The 23,408-nt window shown below is 43.9% G+C and overlaps 1 protein-coding gene across 1 annotated transcript in view; it reads left to right on the top strand.

Annotated features, from left to right (window-relative positions):
• Nucleotides 1-2,208: 2,208 nt before the first annotated feature.
• HIVEP3 (HIVEP zinc finger 3) overlaps nucleotides 2,209-23,408 on the top strand; it is a 474,303-nt gene continuing 453,103 nt past the window's right edge. The window contains exon 1 of the mRNA XM_073902800.1: nucleotides 2,209-2,354. The gene's annotated coding sequence lies outside the window, so the exon portion shown is untranslated. The remainder of the gene's footprint in view (nucleotides 2,355-23,408) is intronic.

Raw genomic sequence — 23,408 nt, forward strand, 5'->3', positions numbered from 1 at the left:
TGTGGCTCTGCCTGGGATTCACATTCCAGATGAAGACTGTCATATTGCCTCAGCTTGAGGGCACGCCTAGCCTGGGTCAGGTAAGGTCAGCATCTTGATTGACCGTCTCACCAAACCTGTATCTAATGGGGGAGGGTGGGTTCCTAAAGCAAGATCAGGGTGTTGCTAACATGAGAAAGAGGAATGCCAGTTATATCAGCTAAAGCAATGGGTGTCCACTTCCACAGCTGTTTGGAAGCTAGATTTGAAGGGGACAAAAGATGAAGGGAATCACGAGGCAAAAGATGATGGGGGTATGGATTAGGGCTGTGGTAGTACCGATGGAGAAGGACTGTGGGATTTAAGAACACTTATGGGATAAAAATTGTTGGTTGATTCTAGAAGAAGGAAGAAGGAAGAATCAAGGATAGCTCCCAGGTTGTAGCAGGCAGCAACAGATCACTACTGGAGAGAAGGTACAGGAGGGGACGGAAGATGACAGATTGCTTAGGACACACTGAGTTTGAGAAACCCGTGGGGCATCAGGTGGATGTTAGAATCTGAAGCAGTAACTGAACTCACAGACATGGACAATAGAACCTAGGAAGGATTTTGGAAGAAGTCACAGAAAACATCAATATTTTAAATAGGCTTGCCAAGGGAAAGGTCAAAAGACAGAAAGAATGGAGAGAAGGAGGAGAACCAGGAATGTTCAGGGTCACAGAAAGCTTCAGGATTCAAGGAAAGAGGAGATTTCAGCTCTGGTACCAGCAGAAGCCACATTCTAGGGAACTAATACATAAATGGGAGATGAAGAAGGAGGGGTAAAAACATGTAGGTCGCCATTGCAAGAATCTTGGATGAGAAGGGGTAGCAAAATGCAAAGTAGCTGGAAAGGGTACAGCCTCAAGGGAGTTAGCTGATTTTTGTTTTCTTTTGTTTGTAGGTTGATTTAAAAGAAGAGATAGAATTCACATACCACACAATTCACTCTTTTAAAGTGTATTATTCAGTGGTTTTTGGTATATTCACAAAAGTTGTACAGTCCTTACTCCCATCCAGTTCTAGAACATTTTCATCACGCCCAAAGAAACCCCATGCCCATTAGCAGTCGCTCCTTATTTTCTCTTACTCCCAGCCCCTGGTGGCCATTCATCTACTTTCTGTAGATTTGCCTATTCCAGACATTTCATAAAAATGGACTCGTATGCTGTGTGGTCATTCATGTCTGGCTTTCTTCACTTAGTTTTCAATGTTCATCCATATTACTTCATTCCCTTTTATGGTCCAATGATGTTCCATTGTATGGATAAACCATAATTTACCCTTTCATCGAATGATGGACCTTCTAATTGTTCCAACTTTTGGCCATTATGAATAGAATGTGAACATCTGTGTACTAGTTTTTGCGTGGGTATGTTTCCAATTTCCTTGAGTACACACTGAGGAGTGAAATTGCTGGGTCTCAATTTATTCTTGCTGGGAGAGACTTGATCTTGTTTACAGGCTGAGGGTACTGGAACTTGCGCAGAGGGAGAGGTGGGAGATACGGAGAGGGGGTGGGGGTGGAGGAGGTAAGTGCTGGAGGAGAAGGGCCACTTAGTTCAGCATCACTCACTTTCTCTGTTGGCACAACCCTAACGCCCTAACCTCGCTTCTCAACTGCTAGACTCTCTGCACACACACGACTCTTGCTGACCAGGGAGCGAATCCAGCGCGTGGATAAAGCAACCCTGGGATCCGTCGCAGATGCATCCGGGCTGGTGGCTCGTTTTCTGTTGCAGATCACAAGTTTGGTGTCCCCTCTAGTTAGAGCCTGGCTCATTCTGGTTTGGTTTTCTCCCATAGGTTTGTCCACAGGTGAATAAGGACAATCCACCATGTAGTCTGAGTCTGATTCCTGGTTCCTCAGGCCATCCAGGGCTCCCAGCCATCCCGGATTAGGAAGGACGCCGGGTACCCACCGCTGGGGACCTAGAACGCCAGCACTCGGACTCGTACGTTGCCCCTCGCCGCCACCGCGCACGCGCCGCTCCCTGCCAAGGAGGAGGTGGGGGGGAGTGGGCGGGGCGGGCGTCTCTCAGGCCAATCGGAAGCGAGCGCCCCCGCCCTCCCGGTTGGTGGACCCAGCTTGACCCCGGCGGTGGGCGGAGGAGGCGGGGCCCGGCGCACGGCCGCGGAGGGGGCGGGGCCCGGGGCCTGGAGGAGGGGCCTGGAGGCGGGGCCTGGGGCTGTCAGTCCCGCGCCCACCGCCGCCGCCGCAGCCGCCGCCGCGGTTCCTTACATGCCGTGGCCGGTGGTTGCCAGCGCTGCCGCCCACCGCCCGCCGCCCCGGCATCCCGAGCCGCCTCCCGCCGTGCCGGCCCGGTGCGCAGGTAAGGCCGGCCGCGCTGCCGAGCCCTCGCGCCCCCTCCTTGGCATCGGTCCGCCGCGCGGGCGCCCCCTCCGGGCTATGTCAGCACCGCGGCTCCCCTGGCCGCCCGGGGGCGGTCCCGGGGGGCGGGACGACTGTCCTCCCCAACCCCAGACAGCCCCGGGCTCCGCGCCTGCCGCGGGGTCCCCGGGCCGCGCCTCCGCCGCCGGGCGTGGGGCCGGCGCCGAGCACCCCCTCCCGGGCCGATTACACAATCGCAGGGGCTGGGGGCGGGGGTCCCCTCCCGAGGCCCGGCTCCACACCTGTCCCCGCGACGCGCTCACGGGCAGAGGGCAGAGACCCAGCGCGACAGCGGGGGCCCGGAAAGTTTCACTTTGTGGTCGGCGTTTGTTGACATCCCAGAGATGCGGGGAGAATGGAGGCTGAGCCGCGAGGATGCGCCTGGCGCGCAGCGTTCCCTTTGCCCCGGGGTGGCTCCAGTCCAGGTTTCCCTTCCAGAAGTCCTGCCGAGAGCCCTGCCCCGGGGCCGGAGGCTGCTGCAGGGCACACGGGTCGGTCCGCCTTGGTTAGCGAGCCCTGGCCCCAGGATTGCTGCAACTGGGGACAGCTCAGCCTCCCGCTCAGCTCTTCTCCCTTTCCTAATTTAGTATTGACATTTAGACCAGGTAGGCGAATTTCCTTAGCGTTTCCCTGACAGTTTATATTTGTGAGGTGCTTTGCTATCCCTGATTAGTTAATTAACAAGGTGGGAAAGCAAAATAGAACCTGAGACGCATGGCTAATGCCTTCAGTCTAGCAACTCTTTCAGAGCCACTGAGAGCTTTAGGCTGTTTGCCGTGAGATGCTTTGGGCCAAGGTGCTGCCGGGAGAGCTAGCTATTCAGTGTCTTCTGGTTGCCTGGGAAGGTTTTGGTAATAAATGGTAAGGCTTTCTCTGCCTCTCCTTGCTTATACTGTTTATTGAGGGTCACCAGTCTATGGTGAGTTATTTGATCTTCTTCACTTAAGCAAAGGCGGTTTTAGAAGTATTGCTGAGGAAGTAGCTAAGGAAAACCAACCAACCAACCTGAGATTCAGGTAAGTTTGGGTACTTGTCTGCTTTACCAGGTTACCCCTCCTGTGCAGAAAACTTTGGCTCTTCCTGTTCTTTCCCCATCTCCCGGTAGGACTATACCCAACTGGGTTGGTAATACAGCTCCTCATTTAGTACGTAGACCTCTTGCTACCTGTGGTTTACAGACCTGCCTAGGGACATCCTCTACGAGTGGGCTTAATTAGCACTTTTATCTGCCCATTAAGCAATACAGCCTGAAATCTCTTGTAATCAGGCATTGTTGTAGAGTTGAATCTTTAATAATTCTAATTCATGTTAATAGTGTTCCTATAATAATCTTTCTATTAGTATGCCAGTTCTGCAACAGCAGTACATTTAGTATAGAAGCAGCAATTTACTAGAAGTATTACCATGGCAAAAACAATTCTCCAACAGATTTGCAGCCCACTTTACTTAGATAATGACTGTGCGAGGCTGTTAAGGTTTTTTATTCTTTGGTGCAGTAGGTGTTACTGATCTATGAGGTCATTCCTCCCTGGAGTAATGGTTTCAGTCACTGGGTCACTTAGATATTTTTTCTAGTTATATCATCTGAGTTTCTCCCCCATGCTGATTTCTCTTGGGACAAGGTATGGAGCTAACAAGATGTGGTTTTGATTTGCCAGCCTCAATTTTAAGAAGAATTTAAGAATAATTATTGTGTTTGGGGGCTTCTATTAGAGCTGTGATGGTGTTTTTATTAGCACATGTACCAGACACCGATTTGGGTGCTTTATAGATATTAAGTTATCTCATTCTCACAATGACCTTATAAGGGATGTACTGTCCCATTACCCCATGTTTCAGATGATGAAATTGAGGCCCACTTGATTGACTCAGGTTGCACGGTTAGGTAAATGACAACCAGATTCTAACCTAGGTAGCCTGAGTTCAGAGTCCAAGTACTTAACCAGCTACTGCGCTGTCCTGCTTCCATAGGTTATTCTTTCAACAGGTATTTATTTCTACCTTCTGTCTGTACAACATTGCATTCTGTAGTGTGGGTGAAGAGTACTTTACGGTGTAATAACAAACACTGGGGTAGGGGTTCTTGTCGTGGTCTTAACTCTGCCGCCAGCTAATGTGTGATTTTGAGCAAGACACACACTCTCCCTGCCTTGCATTCCCTCGTTGGTGGAACAGCAGCGGCTGAAGCAGATGAACTAACTCGATTTAACCTCATGGGGTGCTGGAGAGATGCATGAGTGAGCGCCAGAATTAAATGTCCTCCTCCCTAAGGCACAGTATAAGATCAAGTATCAAATGAGTGGATTGTGTGTGTGTGAGTGTGTGTGTGTCATGGGGAGGAAGCAAGGGGTGTGCACTGCACTCTGGGCTGCCAGTGGTAAAGATGGGCGTGTAATGGTTGAGAAGCTTCACCTTGAATACTTCAATATTATTTTATGCTTTTGCCACCAGCGTCGTTCCTTTTGTAATTAAAAAAAAAAAAAAGAAAGAAAGATGACCAGGAAAGAAGTCGTCTTGTAGAGGTGGGGTAACCAGGTGCAGCACTATGTGAGGGACATTTGTGGGGGACAGTTTGGCATGGGGTCAGATGATGGCAGGCTCTGAGGGGCAGACCCAGGAGTTCTCAGAATCACAAGAAGTCAGGTTGAAAGGAAACTCTGTCATTGAGTTTAACGCTGTCCTCCCTCTTCTCCCTCTCCATCTATCCAGTGGATTAATCCTTCACATGTGTGCACCTTTCCACTCCCTGCTCATCTTGCTCCTACTCAGACTCTTCTTGGGTCAAACGTTGGGTGTGCTTCACAGATCTGTGCACCAAAGGAGTTTGGGTGGTATCCAGTGATAGGGAGTGGGAAACCGTAGAAGGATTCTGGGCCCTCTGGCTTGTGCTCTTGAAAGACCATCATTGGCATAAACTGGCATAAACCTGGATTAGAGGGGAAATGTGAAACCAGGAAGACAGGAGGCCTTGGCCAGAATCTAGGATTGGGTTGATCCAGACTGAGACAGGCAGTGGCATGGGGTAAGAGAGGGAGGAATGGACCCCAAAAGACAGACCTCCCCCCAACCCCCAGTGCTTGCCTGTCCATAAGCATCAGAGGGTAAGAACAAGTCAATATCTCCCTGGAGTGAGAGGGGCGTTGGAGAACCCCCGAATGGAGTTGGGGAGTCTGATGGGGTGGGGATGAGAGACTGCTATGTATGTCTGTTCCCCAAAGCTGGATAATAGACTGTGGCTAATGTAAGTCCCCTGCAGACTGAAAACAGATTTTCTTTCTTCTCAAGAGGGGAGTGTCCCATTTAAATACAGTGGGAAACTCCCTCTGCTTACTGAAGGCATGTAACAGTATTTCCCTGTGGGGGTTGCAGACTCTTACTCTGGCTCCCTTTAGCTGTGTGCGGTGCTTCTTGGTCACGTTGAGGATCTGTGTGCGGTGCTTCTTGGTCACGTTGAGGATCTGTGTGCGGTGCTTCTTGGTCACGTTGGGAATCTTTGTGTGGTGCTTTTTGGTCACGTTAGGAATCTGGTGTTCTCTTAAGTTGCACCAGACATGTTGGTGATGCTTTTCTCTGCTTTTGTTAGGAAGCCTTCTTTTGGAGGATGCTGTTTTCCAGTGACACCTGTTAAATAAGTGCTAGAGAGCTGCCACACCTTGGGGAGTGCTCAGAATCATTAGAAGTTTTTCCTTCTAACGCAGATTATGGGGCACTTCAAAGAAGGCCTGGGTGAAACCATTACCACATTGACAGGCAAACAGGATCATCTGGAGGAAACAAGTAAGATTTACACAGGAAACCACAAAGACAGAAAAAATAGTTGGGAGTATTATAAGTTTATTTCTCTCTTGTTAATTTATGTGTTTCTGGCTTAGAATGCAGCATGTCTTGAATATTTATATAAAAAATTTATATGCTGAAATATGTCATCTAATAGTGCATGTGGAAATAAACTGTATAACCTCAATTTTTTTTTTTTTTTGCCAGGACAATATTGGTCTAAGTTTTTCAGTATCCTTTAGACCAGTGATTCTTAAGCAGGGGCAGTTTTACCCCTTAGGGAACATGTGGCAATGTCTGGGACATTTTGGGTTGTCACGACTGGGGTGTGCGCTCCTGTCATTTAGTGGGTGGAGGCTAGGGAGGCTGCTGAACATCCTACAATGCACAGGACAGTCCCCCCCCCCCCCCCAACCCGGAATTTTTCAGCTCCAAATGTCAACAGTGTTGAGATTGACAAAATCCACTTTAGATCATTAAAAAAAAAAAAAATTTCTTATGGGGAACAAGTTGAAGCTAAAGGGAAGAGGAAGAAGAAGGTCATATAAAGTGTTCCTTGACTCTCTGAAAGTGATAATAGTCCCCTCCCTTTGGACCCCCAGGAGGGAGAACCAGCTACACAGGCTGGGGGAGCACAGGCATCTGTCTGCCACCCAGGAGCTATTTCAATAGCTCGATTGCTCAACACGCTAGTTTGGAACAGGAAGTAGAAGCCCTTGTAGTGGGATGAGGCTGGAGGGGTGATTTCTGGAGGCAGAAGGTTTGCAGGCCAAGAAGGGAAGCTGGGTCATGCCAGAATAATTTTGAAAAGTTCTAGGGAGTTTTTCAAAGGTGATTTTGTTGAGGACAGCGAGTGTGGGCCTTTAGAAGATGCTGTCTCTCCTCTGGGAGTGCATGACCCCTCTGGGCTATGGATCTGAGAGTCTGAGGACTTCCCAGATTTTTCTGTGTTCAAACACAGGGTGGAGAGTAGAGGACGCTTAGTTTTGTTTTCAGGTTTTATCTGTGTCCTCTCCCCACACCCCTTGAAAAGCTTTTTTATTATGGTACATTTTAAACATAGATACAAATTGAGAAGAGTGTAACGGACCCCTGTTCACCTGATGCCCAGCTTCAAGGATTGTCAGTTCCTGGCGGATCTTGAATTTTACTCCACCCCTTGTAGACTCCCCCCCCCCTTTTTTTAATCTAGAAGATAGCTTACATAATTCCTGATCACCTGCCTCCTAGGAGAGCCTTGGCAATGAGGAGGGAAGTGATTTTCCGGTGCTTGGGTCTCCCTGGAGGATAGCTGGTAATGGACATGGATGATTCTGAGAGCCCCGAGAACCGGGGAGACAGGACTAGGGCCCAGGCACATCTGGGATGGGGGCACTGGGCTCTTCTTGGGGGAAGGGGAAAGTATTGGCGACTGGGGACAAGTTTCATTCTTTTGAAGCCTCCTGGGTGGACTAGCCTACCTCGGGTCTCTGCTGGTAGAAATGTGTTTCTGGGTTTTGCAGTTGAGGGTCATCCTGCTTTCTGGAGGGTGCTTCATTTGTGTGATTCCTTGTAGGCTGACCCCCTTCCTGTGGCGTGACTCTTGAGATGTGTGCTGTGTGGTATGAAGCCAAGTGTTCTGTGTGGCCCTCTGGCCCTGGCTTCCCTGCCAGGGATCTTCACTGCCTGACGCCTCCCTGGAGAGCACAGGGCAGGGTAGGGGTGGGCGAGAGAGGCATAATTTCTGGGGGTTGTGGATCCTTGTTGGCGGTGGTGGCTCCCCTGTGTTTGTTGGTGGACGTAGGGCTGTCCCGTTGTCATCACTGGCAGTCCACGCCGGAAGGGGACGTAATTACAGTTTGCACTTGGTGAACAGGGCTTTCTTTCTTTTTTTTTTTTTTTTTAAGATGCTATAGCTTAGATTTTATTTATTTATTTGAGAGAGAGAGACAGAGAGAGCACAAGCGGTGGGAGGGGCAGAGGGAGACAGAGAAGCAGGCTCCCCGCTGAGCTGGGAGCCCGACGTGGGGCTTGATCCCAGGACCCTGGGATCATGACCTGAGCTGAAGGCAGACACTTAACCATCTGAGCCACCCAGGCGCCCCCAGAGCTTTCTTTTTTAAGTTGTGTCTCTGGAGGATTACTTTTTTTTTTTAAAGACCATTGGAGAATTGGCATGCATTGACTTGACCTCGGTGTTGTGTTGAAATATGCATACAAAAAATAACTTTAGAAGTTGAGAGAGTTCTTGAATAATCAGATAATTGATGTCTGCGGATTTTAATTAGTGCTGGTTTCTATACATGTAGACGTTCTGGACTAAGTTCACAAGCAGCTCCTTTAGTGTGAAGTTCTGGAGCCCTGAAGGGCTGTATTTTGCACCTTTATTTTACTTACTAAATCCATTTTTGCCCTTTCTTTATTCCACAGAGCGGTTTAGGTGGCATCAGCTGATTCTGAACACCCTGTATCTGCTGTTGTGGGTTTTCAGGTGTCACAGCTACGGGGAAGGCAGCTCACATTTCCTCTGTTCCTGAGGATCTTTCTAGGTAGGACTTACTGTTCCTATTTTGCAGATGAAGAAACTGAGGCTTAGAGAAGTTAAGCAATACTAGGAGGTCGCCCTGGGTTTTAACCGAGGTTTGTTTGATTCTGAAGCCTGAATGCTTTCCACTAAACCTCATCTCTCGCAGTGAAAAGTTGGTGGGAGTTTGTAGGAGGGTTGTTAGAGAGGATGGGGCAGGTGCTGTGAACGGGGCTGAGAGGCCTGGTTACTCCAGTTAATGAAATCCTCACACTGAACCCGCTGGGACACATTGCTTTTGAGTGTGATAAATTACTGTGTCCTATTTTTGAGCTGACTGTATAAAACAGAATCACACCCTGGTAGCCCTGAGCCAAATTTGGTCAGCAGATGTGTTTTATTTGGTCTGCACCGTGTTTTATTTTTTAAAAATTAGATTAGTTGTCGTCATTTAAAAAGTGGGAGATTTCACCCTGAAATTTCCAAATTTCTTGGCTTCGCTTGAGTCCTCAGAAGATCTGGCAACACCAGGCCCACGTTCCTCCCTGGCAATAGTTAGTAAGAGTGGCTGCTCCTAGCTTTGCCATCTTGCCATGCTGCTCTCTTCACTCCTTTGTATTACTCGCCAGGACTGGGAAGGCGTCTGAGTTAGAGGCACCCTTGTCAAAGTTATGCACATTCTCTCTGCCAGTGTCAGGGATGCGTTAGGGGAGGCTTATTCTGTATTTAAATGAAAGATCGCCAGCAGTTTTCCCTTTGTAGGGCACCTAGAGAGGGTGACTCTACTTGGCATATGAACAGACACAGCCACACCCTCCTTCTGCCCCCCAGCAATGGCTAACTGGACTCTGGATGGGTTCTTGGACTAAGGTGGACCAATTAGATATTTGGGATTTGGACACTGAAGTAGTTGAGCTGGGGAGCCTCAGGCAGGAAGGACTACTGGATTCAGGCTGACAGTAGTGACGTTAGAAAGGTAGGTGAGTGAGCAAAGAAGCTGGATGGCAGGGAGATGGCAGGGAGGTGAGAGAGCGCTCCAAGGCATAGAGGGCAGAGCTGCCTGGTCTCTGCTTTTACTGGACTTCCTGCAGTGGGGTTCCTCTGTAGCCACAGCCTTCACTCTGTGGTATTTACTGAGTGTTTACTATAGGGCCAGGCACTTTTCTAGATTCTTGTGATAGATCAGGGAATAAAAACAGACAAAGGTCTTGTTCTCATAGAGCTTATATTTTGGGTGGGTGGGTGGGGAAACAAACAACTCCAGACGAAAAAGCAAATAAACGTAAAATATGTAAGGTGGTGATAAGTGCAAGGAAGAAATATAAACTGAGTTAGGAAACAGAGTGGATGTCAAGGGTAATGCTGTTATGTTAGAGAGGTCATTCAAGGAAGGCCTCTTGATACAGTGCTATTTGAGCAGAGATGTGAATGAAGTGAGGAGTGAGCCACAAGGAAACCTAGGGGTGCTGCATTCCCTGCAGAGGGTTCAGCAAGTGCAAAAGCCCTGAGGTAGGAGTATGCTTGACTTGTTTGAAGAATAGCAAGGAGGGTATTGTGGCTGGAATGCAATGAATAATGGGAGAGGGGGAGTTGGAGGGAATGTAGGGCTTCATATCTATATTAAAGACTGATCTTACTCTACTGAGATAGAAAGCCGTTGGAAGATTTTGAGCACAGGTGGCACGATCTGGCTTCTGTCTTGAAAAATGTAAATGCTGTATGGAGAATAGGCTGTAAGGCAGCTAAGGTGAATCCAGGACAACTAATTAGGAGGCAGTGCAATAGTCCAGATAAAATACAATGGTGGCTTAGATTAGGGTGGAGGCGGAGGTGGTGAGAAGTGGACAAGTTCTGAATATATTTTGAAGGTAGAATTGACAGGACTTGAGGACGTATTTGGTATTAGATGTGAGAGAAAGAGAGGAGTCGAGATGAATTCAACCTTTGAATAAAAACATTGCTGTGTTAGTTGGCATTTCCCCTTCTTTTCCTGAAAAACATTCAAAAGCAACAAGGGAGGTGAAAAAATAATAATGAAAACCTTGCAAACTATTCTATTTTTGGCAAAATTAGGAGAGAAATTTAATCCATAAGCTTCAAAATGTGTGTGAAGAGAAAGTCTTGCATAGATGAGATCAGGTGGAAGCCTTGTGGGAGGAAATGAAGAGAAGCAGCAGGGAGATGGTGAGAGAGCCCAGTAGCTACAGATCTTAGAAAGTTATAGAAAATCATGCTCTTTGAGGTAAAAAGTGCAACCTGATGTGAAAAAGCTCTATCCCTTGCTTGTAGCGAGTGTTGTGGGAACTGGGTGTGCAGCTGGAGGAATATACCCTCCTGGATGTAGTTGGGCTCAAAGAAGCAAGAGAAGTGGGGTTACCTGAAAAACCACACTGGCAAGCCACCATGTCTATGGAAAGTGTTCTGTCTCTGTGGGAGCAGGGAGGAAGAGGGCCTTGGGATTGCAAAAAAATAGCTCATCTGAAAGAGTGTCACAGTTGTCCTCCCCTCCCCTGGCCAGAGGAACCTCGTGCAAATACTGTAACTGCCAAGGAAGCTAACTCATCCAATGGCAACGAAGAAGGAAATGGTAGCCTTCTGTTTCTGATCATGGGAGGCAAGGTTAGGTGGACCAAAGTTCCTGCTGAAAAATACTAAAATGTTTGGGTATATTTTTTAAATTAAAAAAATTAAATTTTCTTAAAAGCACGAAAGAACTGGGAAGAGACAAAGGGACTAGAAGGTGGAAATCTAAGGTTTAGTGGGAACCTAGGGGGATGTGCTGGTCACTGGAAGGCTTAAGTTGTTTTTGCCCTGAGAACATTTGTTGATGCTAGTAAAATAGGGCTTTGGTTTTGGCAGACTTGCAGGACAAGGAGGTTAGAAGTCAAAGGCTGTAGCTTGCCCAAGGTGGAGAGTCTCCTAGGAGACTGTTTCCATATAAAGCTGGAACTACTGAGGGTAAAGGTGAACCAGAAGTCAAACCATCTCTTCCTCCTCCACTTAGAGACAGCAGAGAAGGTTGCCCTGGCACGGAGAGGAGCAAGACGAAAAGGAAAAGGTAGGTTGTAATCACTGGCCAGCTTTTGCACAGATTTTGAGGATTGTTTTATACCACCTTGATTTTACAGAACTGCAGCCATGAATTTGGTTCGACTATAAGCTTCTTATGGTCACTAGTGCCATCCCCCTCCTTTTTGTGGGACCCCAGCCTTGTCATTATTACATGAAACCAACAATGAAGCCACCATGTTGGAAAGCATAGGAGAGAAACTAGGCATCCAAGTGACATTATTAGAGCCATACCTGCTGTTTCTTCATTGCTTCAGCTTATTTGAGTTGGATTGTTTGTTATTTGGAATTGAAGGAATCAAAACTGACACAAGAATCAACAGAAAGATCAGAAAGAAGAGTGTTGAATTCAGAAACACACACATAATGGGAATTTCACCTCATTGGATTGGATACTCCTCAGTCATCTTTGCTATGGATTCTCTCTTCCCAATTTTTAAAGTTGGAGTGTTGCAGGGCCTCAGGTCTTGGACATCTTCTCCATTCCTAGATGATTTTTTCCCCTGTTTTATGGTATTAAATATCTATTTGTACATGACTCCCAAGTTTATATCTCCAGTTTTCATCATTCTTCTGCAATTCAGACCCGTATATTCATTTGCCCACTTTGATTCTACACTGGAGTGTCTAAAAAGGTCTGAAACTTAGCATGTCTTATACCAAACTCCCAATTTTCAACTTCCCTATCCTAAACTTCCTCCTTTCCCTTAATTCTCAGGCTCATAAAAGGGTACTACCATCTATCCAGTTGTTCAGACCAAAAACCTAGAAATTATCCTTGAGTCTTCTCTTTCCTGTAGCTCCCACATTTAGGTCAACAGGAAGTCCTGTTGACTCTGCCTTCAAAACATAGACTGGATCTGAGCACTTAACCTGGACTCCACTCTTCCCACCATCATCCAAGCCATAGTCATCTTTTGCTTGGATTATTGCAAGAGCCTCCCCCAGTCTATTCTACACACATAGTTAGAGGAGTCCTATTTATTTATCTATCGATCATTTATCTATCTATCTATCTATCTATCTATCTATCTATCTATCTATCTATCATCTATCTATCTATTTATCTATTTATTTGAGAGGGAGCGGGGAAGGATGGCACAGGGAGAGGGGGAGAGAGAATCTTAAGCAGGCTCCATGCCCAATGCCAGAGCCCGATGTTGGACTCGATCTCAAAACTCTGAGATCATGACCTGAACTAAATTCAGATTTGGACACTTAACCGACTGAGCCACCCAGGCGCCCCTAGAGGATCTTTTAAAACGTAAGTGATATCATGTTACTTGCCTGCTCAAAGCCAGTGTTTTCCCATTACATTTAGAATACCCCAAATCATTACCATACTCTATAGGACTGTACAATCTGGCTCCTACCTAGGTTTCTAAATTTATCTTCTGTTTTTCTTTCTCTCTTACTCATTTCGCTACAGTTGCACTGGCCTCTATGCTCTTTCTGGACCATCCCAAGTACTATTACTACCTTGGGCCTTTGCAGTTCTTCCTTCTGATATTGTTATGGCTCATTCCGTCACATCATTCAGGTCTATGATCAGATATAACCTCTTCACAGTGACCGTCTCTGATTCTTGCATGTAAAATAGTCCTTGCCTTCCCCCTCTTCACACCCTTATCCTGCTGTTTTCCTCAGAATACTTGTCATGATCTTGTTTATTGTCTGTTTTCTTCACTAACTTTAAGCTTTGAAAGGAGGAGTGTTGTCTTATTTAATGTTTATTCCTAGCACTGGAATGATGTCTGGGTCATGGTTTGAGCTGATACATATTTTTGAAGGGCTTATTAAATGAAATTTGAATGATAGAGGTAGCATATCACAGTTTCTAAGAGATGTTATTTAACAAGTGGTTTTGAGAAAGTGGTTGGTCATTTAAGGATAAAATAGATTGCTATTATTATTTTTTTTAAGTAGGCTCCATACCCAACATGGGGTTTGAACGCACGACCTCGAGAGCGAGAATTGCATGCTCTACCAACCAAGCCTGCCAGATACCCCTAAAATAGATTATTAATAAGAGGATATTATGAATAATTTTATGTCAGCATATTTGACAATTTAGACAAAATAAACAAATTTCTTTAAAGCCTGACATATCACAACTAACACAAGAAGAAATAAAAAGTCTGAATGGGGCTATATGTATTAAAGAATTGAATTCATTATTAAAGACCTTCCTACCAAACAGATAAGCAAACAAACAAAGAGGCTCTGTAGGCCCATGTGGTCTCTCTGATAAAGTCTTCCCAATGTTTAAATGATGTAATAACACCAATCTTACACATTTTTCCAGAGAATAGAAAAAGATGTAACATGTCCTCGCTCATTCTTAAGAAAAACCTTTATACCAAAACCTGATGAGGACATCACAAGAAAAGAAAATTAAAGACTGAACCCTCTCATGGGCATTGATACAGAAATCCTAAACAAAATATAGTCAAAATGAATTCAATAATGTATAAAAGGGATAATATGCCATAACCAAGTGGGACAGGTTTCAGGAATTCACAAGTAGTTTAACATTTGAAAATAAGTCAAAGTGATTCCCCAATATAACAGAATAAAGAGAAAATATAAACAATCATTTCAATAGATGCAGAAAAAAGATTTGATAAAATTCAACATTGATTCATGATAAAAAAGAATAAGTCTTAGCAAAGGAAATTCCTTAATCTGATAATGAGCACCTATAAATAACTTAAAGCAAACATCATACTTGATGGTGGAATGTTGAAAGCCTTCTCTCTGGGATGTCTGCTATCACAACTTCTTTTTAACATTGCATTAGAACTTCTACCATTTCAGCAAGGGCAGAGAAAGTAATAAAACTGTCACTACTAGGAGGCAAAATGATTGTGTATCCAGAAAATCCAAAAAAAATCTTTAGATAAGCTCTTGGAATTAATAAAATTTAGCAAGGCTGATGGATACAAGGTCAATATATAAAAATCAATTGTACTTCTATATACTAGTAACAAAGAATAGAAAAGAAATTTAAAAAATACCATTTACAATAGCTTCAAAAACACTAAATTCGTAGGAATAAATGTAATAGAGATGTACAAGATCTCTACACTGAAAACAAGAATATGTATTGAGAGAAATTAAAAAAGACTTTAATAGATGGAGAGATATACTATGTTCATAGACTGGATGACTCAATGTTGTAAAGATGTTAATTCCCCCCAATTTGTCTGTAAATTGTGCAAACCATTCAAAATTTCAACAGGCTTTTTAAATGGACATTAACTGACTATGAAATTTGTATGGAAAGGAAAAGGGCCCAAATTAGCTAAGACAATCATGAAGAATAAGAACAAAGCTGAGAGAACTTCCACTACCAATATTTAGACTTATGATAAAGCTATAGTAATTAAGACTGTGGTATTTGTGCCAGAATATACAAAGGGTCCAAAGGAACATATTAGGAAACTTAGGAAGAGACCCTTATATGATCAACTGATTTACAGCAAAGGTGACCTTGGAATGTAGAAGAGAGAGGATGTTTTTTCAATAAATTGTGCTGGTTCAATTTAATATCCATATGGAAAAAATTAATCTTGACCTCTTCCTCAAACCATTCACAAAAATTAATTCCAGCTGCATTGTAGATCTAACTATGACAGGTAGGACAACAGTCTTAGGAGGAAACCTAAGAGAATATCTGTGTAACCTTGGGATAGCAAACATCTCTTAAAGAAGACACAAAAGCACTAACTACAGAGGAAAATATTGATAAACTAGATTAGATTGAAATCAAGAACTACACATCATCAAAAGACACCATGAAGAAAATGAAAGGGCACGCCATAGAGTAGAAAATACTGTAAAGAACTAAAAACCAGGGGCGCCTGGGCGGCTCAGTTGGTTGAGTGACTGCCTTCGGCTCAGGTCATGATCCTGGAGTCCCGGGATGGAGTCCCGCATAGGGCTCCTTGCTCAGCGAGGAGCCTGCTTCTCCCGCTGACCCTCCCTCCTCTCATGTACTCTCTCTCATTCATGCTCTCTCAAATAAATAAATTAAAAAAAAAAAGAACTAAAAACCAGTAAGAGAAAAGCAAGTAGCCCAGTAGGAAAATAGACAAAAAGGACAAAAAAAAAAGTAAATAGTATACACGGAGGATGTTTGAATGGTCAATAAATATGTTAAAAGGTACACAACTTCATTTATTCTCCGGGAAATGCAAGTTAAAGCTACAGTTACTATCTCTACATATCCACTAGAATGGACAAAATTAAAAAGTCAGGTAATATCAAGTGTTGGCAAGAACATGAACAGTTGGGCTCTTATATATTATTGGTGGGTGTGTACAACTACTTTGGAAAACTGGTAGTCTCTACTAAAGCTAAACGCACATACTCCATACTCCAAATTCCACACCTAGGTATATACCCAGCAGACGTGTATATATGGTTATAAACAGTCATATAGGAATGTTCATGGCACTCCTATTATATTATTAATAACCTCAAACCAAAAGTAACCCAAATGTCCAATGGCAGTAGAATGGATAAATAAATCATAGTATATTTGTACAACAGAATGTCTACAGGAATAAAAATAAGTAATCTATAACTACATACAAAGGCATAGATGCATTTCACAAGCATAATGCAGAGAAAAAGAAGCCAGATACCAAAACAGGCAGAACTAATCTTCGGTGATATAAATCAGGAGAGTGGTTGCCTAGGGGAGGTAATGACTGGAAGGAGAAATTAAGGGGGCTTCTTGGGTGTGGGTCATGTTCTGTTTTCTGCACTGGATGGTGCGGCTCATGATGTGGCAAACGGGGGTGTGGCACATGGGGTGCATGAAATTTACTTTGTGAAAATTCATTAACCTGTGCATTTATGCTTTGTGCACTTCTCTCTATGTAACTTATGCTTCATTAAATTTTTTATTAAAAAAAACCTGGATCTTTACTTTGGTTCTTAAGCCAAAGTCAGCTACAGCTAGATTCAATATTTAAATATAAGATGAAGATTCCACAATTAAATATGGGTCAACATTTTGAAAATCTTGGTACCATAAATTGGAATGCATAAAATTAAAAATTTCTTCAAGAAGCACAATTAAAATTATAATTAAATAAAAGGTAAATGTCAAGCTAAGGAAAATATTTGTAAAATAGTAATGATATATGTTGCCAGTCATGTCATCAAATATTAAAAGATCGATAATTACCAAGTGTTGCTAAGGTTTTTTGGAAGAGTACTCTCATACCCTGTTGTTGGAACTGTTTCTACAGCATTTTTATTTTTAGTTTTTTTAAAGATTTTGTTTATTTATTTGAGAGAGAGAGCGAGAGTGAGAGAGAGCATGAGTGGGGGAGAGGGAGAAGCAGGCTCCCTACTCAGGGACTTGATCCCAGGACCCTGAGATCATGACCTGAGCCGAAGGCAGGCACTTAGCTGACTGAGCCACCCAGGTGCCCCTCTACAGCATTTTTAGAGGCATTTGGCAACATCCTTTAAAATTTAAAATGTGCATCCTACTTGACTTAACAATCAATTTCCAGGAATTTTATCTCAGAAAATATTTGCATAAGTGTGTGAAATTATACATATCAGGATCAAATATTCAATAAAGCATTTTTTGTGATAGTTAAAATTGGAAATATTTTAAGTGTCTATGAATATAGCACTGGCTAAATAAGGTACACTTTGTATAATAAAATATACTATGGTAGAAAGAATGATATTGTTCTGTATCAACTGAAAAAATCAGATGGCCAGGAGAGACTGATTGCCAAATGAAAAGAGTAAGTTGATGAACATTTATTATCTCATTTAAAGAAATATGTATTTTATTGGAAAATACTGGGAAAATATACACCAAACTATTAACCGTGGAGATTATGAGAAATATCCCTTCATAAGGTGTCTGAATTTTTTTTTACTATAACGAACACATTACTTTTATAGGTAGAAAAACAGTGACAATTACAAAAAAGCAAAATGAAGTTTCTTTTTTTTAATAGATATATATTTTTTAAAGATTTTATTTATTTATTTGACAGAGAGAGATAGTGAGAGCAGGAACACAAGCAGGGGGAGTGGGAGAGGGAGAAGCAGGCTTCCTGCTGAGCAGGGAGCCCGATGTGGGACTCGATCCCAGGACCCTGGGATCATGACCTGAGCCGAAGGCAGATGCTTAATGACTGAGCCACCCAGGAGCCCTAAAATGAAGTTTCTTACAGAGAAAGATCCCATGTAAGTAAAAATATTCATGAGACATGTATTAAGATTGGTAGAAAGTAGACCAAGGTGTCAACACTGGCTATTTCTCTTGGGGGTGGGATTACTGATGATTTTCATTTTTATATTTCTTTGCATTTTCCAATTTTCCTACAACAAGTTTGTGTTGCTTTACCAACTGAAAGATCAGGACTATTAAATTCTGTCTGTATTTCACCAGCGTCACGACAAGGATGAAACTCCTAATGAAGGCATTTTTTCCCAATACTTCTTGCCTGTCTTTCTACCTTTATCCTCTACTTCTGTTCTTTCATTTTTCTACAGAACACAGATACGTTCTCCTTGGAAATAATTCAAGTGATATAGAGCATATAGGGAAAAATGTGGAAGTCCCCTTTCCAATTTCACTGCTCTCCCATGATTTTTTTCTGTACATTCGCTCATGTATGTACATCCAGATATGAAGTCTTTTTTTTAAATGTAAATGGGACACTTGCCCTCTACTTCTTAATCACATTCTGCTCTTTGCTGTTTCTTGGACTTCCATGCTGTTTCACCCCAGTGTGACTCCCCAAAAGCCCCTTTGCCCTTTCCTCCAGTCCCTGCGCAACTGGCAATTACAGCATGTAATTATTTGATGTGTTTACTAAGGACTTTGGAAAGGGGAAGTTCAAAAGGGACAAGGCATGACAGGAAGGCAGAACTGCTATAGCCATGCAGGCAGCTGAAGGACGAGGGGCGGTGTGGCAGCCCACCATTTCTAGTTATTCATTGAGGTTTTAGTCCCTCTGGTTCCTTGTACTTATGGCACATCCCCCTGCCTAGGCAGCTAGGGCATTCCACGTTCATTGCTTCAGGGGACAAGTGACATAGCAGAATCCAGAAATTGATGCTTGGCTTTTGATTTTCCAAAGCCTGGTCCTCATGGAGGCACCAAAGGACTCAGTGCATAGACAGTAGATTTAGAAGGGTGCCTCATGGGCAACAGAAGGCTTTTCTAGCACCCCTCAATCTCCCCCTGCCCTTTCCCCAATGCAATAATGGTGCCCTTGGTGAGGGGAAGGGAAGTTAGAGGGGAAGGAGGAGAGGCCCATGTTTGTGGCTCCCCAAGGAGGTTGGCTGCATGTCTAGGCTGAATCCTGAAGGGCGGTGACTATGTAAGCCCCTCACAAGTCTGGGGATCTAGATATCGGAGGAAGGCTGTGCTCCTGTATTTAGTATAGCCCAGGACAGTGGTGTGACTCTGATTCCCAATGCCTGGAGCATCCAAGCAGAGGTGGCTTCTTGCCCTGTGGAGGCAGAGAAGTCCCCCTCCCTCCCCCAGGCATTTCCCAGAGTCCTCGTGCATCAAAGGGCAGGGAATGTGCTCCTGAGAGGGGTGGGTGTGCTTGGAGGTTGGCTTAGAGAAGGCTGAGGAGGTCTGCACTTGGGAGGACTCTGTAGTGATCCACGTCTGAAGGGGAGAGAGGAGGTGTGGGCAGGGTCTGGGGGCACCGCGGAGGATCAGGTGCCCCTCTGCCTCTGGCACCTTGACGCTCACTGAGTAAGGCCTGGGAATTTAGATGTAACTCTGTGGAGGTGAGGCTGGGGGAGAGACTTTGAATTGCCTGTAATTACCAAATGGAGGACTTAAATATAAATTAGATGATTAGAGAACACTAAATTTGCATTCCTTGCACACCTGAGTTTGATAACTGAGAGTTGTCTCCATTACAATCAGAAGAGAAGAACTTTGCTTTTATTTCTTTGCCCTGGTTGTGGTGCCGCTGGGCTTTGGTGCGACTGGCCAGGAGCCCAGGGATTTCCTGAAGAATGATCTGCTGGAGCTGTCTCACTTTCTCCCCTGCTTGGCTGCTCTGCTGGGGGGTGGGGGGGTGGGCGCCATGGCCTTTGGAGGCCAACGCCGGTCTGGCAGCCACAGGTATGGGTGTCTCTGCATCTGTATGTGAGCAGAGTAGGGAAGGATGAAAGCGGCAGAGTGGGACCTCTGGACGAGACTATACAGGAACCCAGTCCATAACACTCAGAGCTGATTCCGAACAATCCAAGAGATGAAAATGAAAACCAACAAGGAACTGTGGGTTTTGTTTTTTGTTTTGTTTTTTCCTAAAGTAATCTCCATGCCCAACATGGGGATCGAACTCACCCTCCGGAGATCAAGGGTTATGTGTTCTACAGACTCAGCCAGCCAGGTGCCCCCAGGAATTGTTTTTCAACTCATTAAATTTGGGGAAGATGCTTGTCACTGACTTGCATTAATTCAGGGGTTAAGTGATTTTCAGGCCTATGTTTATCAGTGGTTCATAAATTTGGAGTTAATTCTGGAAACCACCTGGCAACTTTAGCTTCATTGGTGCCCAGAAACTTCGCTTCAGTGGACATCACAACACAACAAGCTAATGGTGATGAGAGAACAGAGTGGCAGCACCGGACTATTCGAGAGGAAGTTTCTTTGGAACAGTGCTAGGGACTCTATGAAGCTCAGGATGTAGGTCCTCTTGGTGGCCCAGTTTTATTTGTGCTCTGCTGTCCCCCCATTATTTCAGACTTTGCTGATCTTCACCACAAATCCTATTACACTCATCTCCTTTGACCCCTTTCTCTTTCTGCCTTCCTGCTGATGCTTTGCACACTCTGCTCACCTCTTTGCTCTGTGCCATGGGCTGTTGGTTTTTCTTCTTCTCCCTGAACTCTGACCCCACTTTCCCTTGGCTCTTTCTCTCCTTGTGATGTGCATTGTTAACTTTGTGGCATGCCTTTTTCTTTTCACCTCGCAGACTCTCCGCCAGCTGGGAAGGAACATGTATCTGTTCTTCAGGAAATGCTGTCCTTTGGGTGGAAAAGGACTGGTTTCCTGGCAGTTCCAGAATGAAGATCTTTCTCTGCTGGAAACAAACAAAACCCCTTTATCTGTGGAACTTCCTGTTTCCTCCAGTGAAAGCTATGCTTCTCAAACATGGGGCGTCATGCCAGGGGCACATGAAGTCATAGGATAAACTGGGCACCTCTTCCTGGATGTTACTTGGAACTTTGGGGGAAAATCGTTTCGAATTTTTCTTCCTCCTTATAACTACTGCCACATGGTTGAAGAATAAAATTCACATGGCATTTAAAGATTAAACAGGGGATATAAAAATTTCATGCTTCAAGTAAACTGCTTTGGGTTATGTCTTCAGAATTCCTGGGGTGTCTTTCTACTGCTGTGCTGTCAGGAAGTACTTCAGGGGAGAATTTTGAGAAGCACATAAAACATTCCGTGGAAGTGGCAGATTACTATGGAGTTGACCCAGTGAATTCAGTACCTTGGGCTGATTTAATAAGTTGGAAAAAACTTTGAAATATTAACAGAGATTTCTTTCCTCCCCATCCCTTAAAGTTACCCAGCGCCCCCACTTATTCTGTTGTTAACTCATTGCCTAGGGAGCATTTGGATTGTTATAGCAGAAACGTACAGATAATGAAACAGGGTTTCTATCGAGATTTTATATTCTATTGAGATTATATACATAATATATATTATATACATAATATATATGTCAAGATTTTATATATATATAATCAAAAGGCTTGCTGTTCATAGTGGAGACCAGCAAGCCTTTTGATTTGTGAGAGTTGGATAATGAACATCAAAAGTGAATCTCTTTGAAGGAATCAAGGTGTTCTGGGTTGAAGTGTGTTTCCCCCACGATTAATATGTTGAAAAACTAACCCTCATACCTGAGAATGTGACCTCATTTGGAGATAGGGAGTTACAGAGGTAATCGACTTAAAATGAGGTCTTTAGGATGGGCTCTAGTCCAATGTGACTGGTGTCCTTATAAAAGAGGAGAGGAAATTTGGACACAGAGATATGCGTAGAGGGAAGATCATGTGAGGACACATAGGGAGAAGATGGCCATCTACAAGCCAAGGAGAGAGGCCTGGAACAGACCCTTTGCTAAGCCCTTGGAAAGAGCTAATACCTTGTCAATACCTTGATCTCAAACTTCAGCCTCTGGAACTGTAGACAATAAATTTCTGGGGTTTTTTAAGCCCCTCAGTTTATGGCAGCCCTAGCAAACTAATACACAAAGGATAAAGTGATGCCATAAACCACAGATTGGAAATAACATGTGTCCTTAAATCTAAGATGTCGTGAGTTGTAAGATATATCCCAATTTAAGAGCTGTTTATGTGTAAAGAAATGTACATCTTAGAATCAATAAATACGGCAGTGTAGACGAGGAACAAAAGTACCTTGTTCTATAAACTAACTAAACATGGCCTAAAATAGGATGGGGAAGAACCAAAGGAGGTGTGTTACAGCTTATATTGCCGTGGGTTCATGGAAAGAGACCCAGTGTCATATCTTTATGCCATGGGCTAATTCTTGAAGGTGGGGTGAGGTGAATCCAAGAGCAGAGACATCATTACCTCACTCTCATTCCTGCTGTTTCCCAGGGTGAAGCCTTATAGAGAAGTTCTTTGTGTCATCATGGTAAGCACGAACAAAAGTACAAAAGGGCAGGGTGACATGTCTAAGGTTGAGATTAGAGTAGCACAGAATAGTGTCCAAAACTCCTGGTCTTCAAGATAGTTTTGAAGTAGCAAAGAGAAAAGTGGGGGAAGACATTAGGAGTGAGTGAGCCAGTGAACCTAAAGGAACATGTGGTTGAGATTAAAAGGAGGCAGATGACCCTTCTAAATTTGATGCTCGAAGGCCAACATGAGAACCAAGGACATCAGTGAAGGATTTGGTGGGTTTAGAGACCAATGACTAAAGATTAGGTGGGAAAAAGGCAGTGCAATAGAAGCCAGGGCAGGTACCAGGTGCCCAAATGCCTGAGCCGTGTTTGATAGAAACTTGGCAAGAAGAATGATAGTGGTGTGATATTTTGAATTCACCAAGTTTTAGCTTGAAACGATTGCTTTTACCCAGAAGTGACTGGGTTTACTGGAAATAACCTAGATTGAATTTCTGACTTTGGAGGGAATGGGGGGAGGGTCAGGACAGAAATTAATTATGGTTAAAATTATTTTGACAAAAATGTATTTGACTTTATACACTTGTTCAGATTTAATTTTTTAAACTCGATACACCAATTTTTACTTCTAACCCATTGCCCACCCCTCCCCCCATGTTATATGGATTTCAGTTGCACCAAGAACATGCAGTTGTTTGTCTTATCCATTGCCCCTTAGTTTCCTAACCTGCTTTGGGTTACAGACCACTTGAGCATGTGATGAAAACTATGACTGTTTCTGTAGAAATATGCCTGTGTATGCATATACATATCAAATTTGGCATGCAATTTCAGGGAATTCCCAGACACTCCAAAACTCCTCACACTGTCAAAAAATGGAAATAAAAAGTTGATTTGTGTTAATAGAAATGTATTAAGAATTCTGTTTCAAAAAAAAAAAAAGAATTCTGGTTCAAGATAAGAGACTTGGGTA

The sequence above is a fragment of the Callorhinus ursinus genome, unplaced genomic scaffold (assembly GCF_003265705.2).
Source record: "Callorhinus ursinus isolate GAN/ISIS: 27379988/994484 unplaced genomic scaffold, GSC_fseal_2.0 scaffold18, whole genome shotgun sequence".
NCBI classification, from domain to species: domain Eukaryota; kingdom Metazoa; phylum Chordata; class Mammalia; order Carnivora; family Otariidae; genus Callorhinus; species Callorhinus ursinus.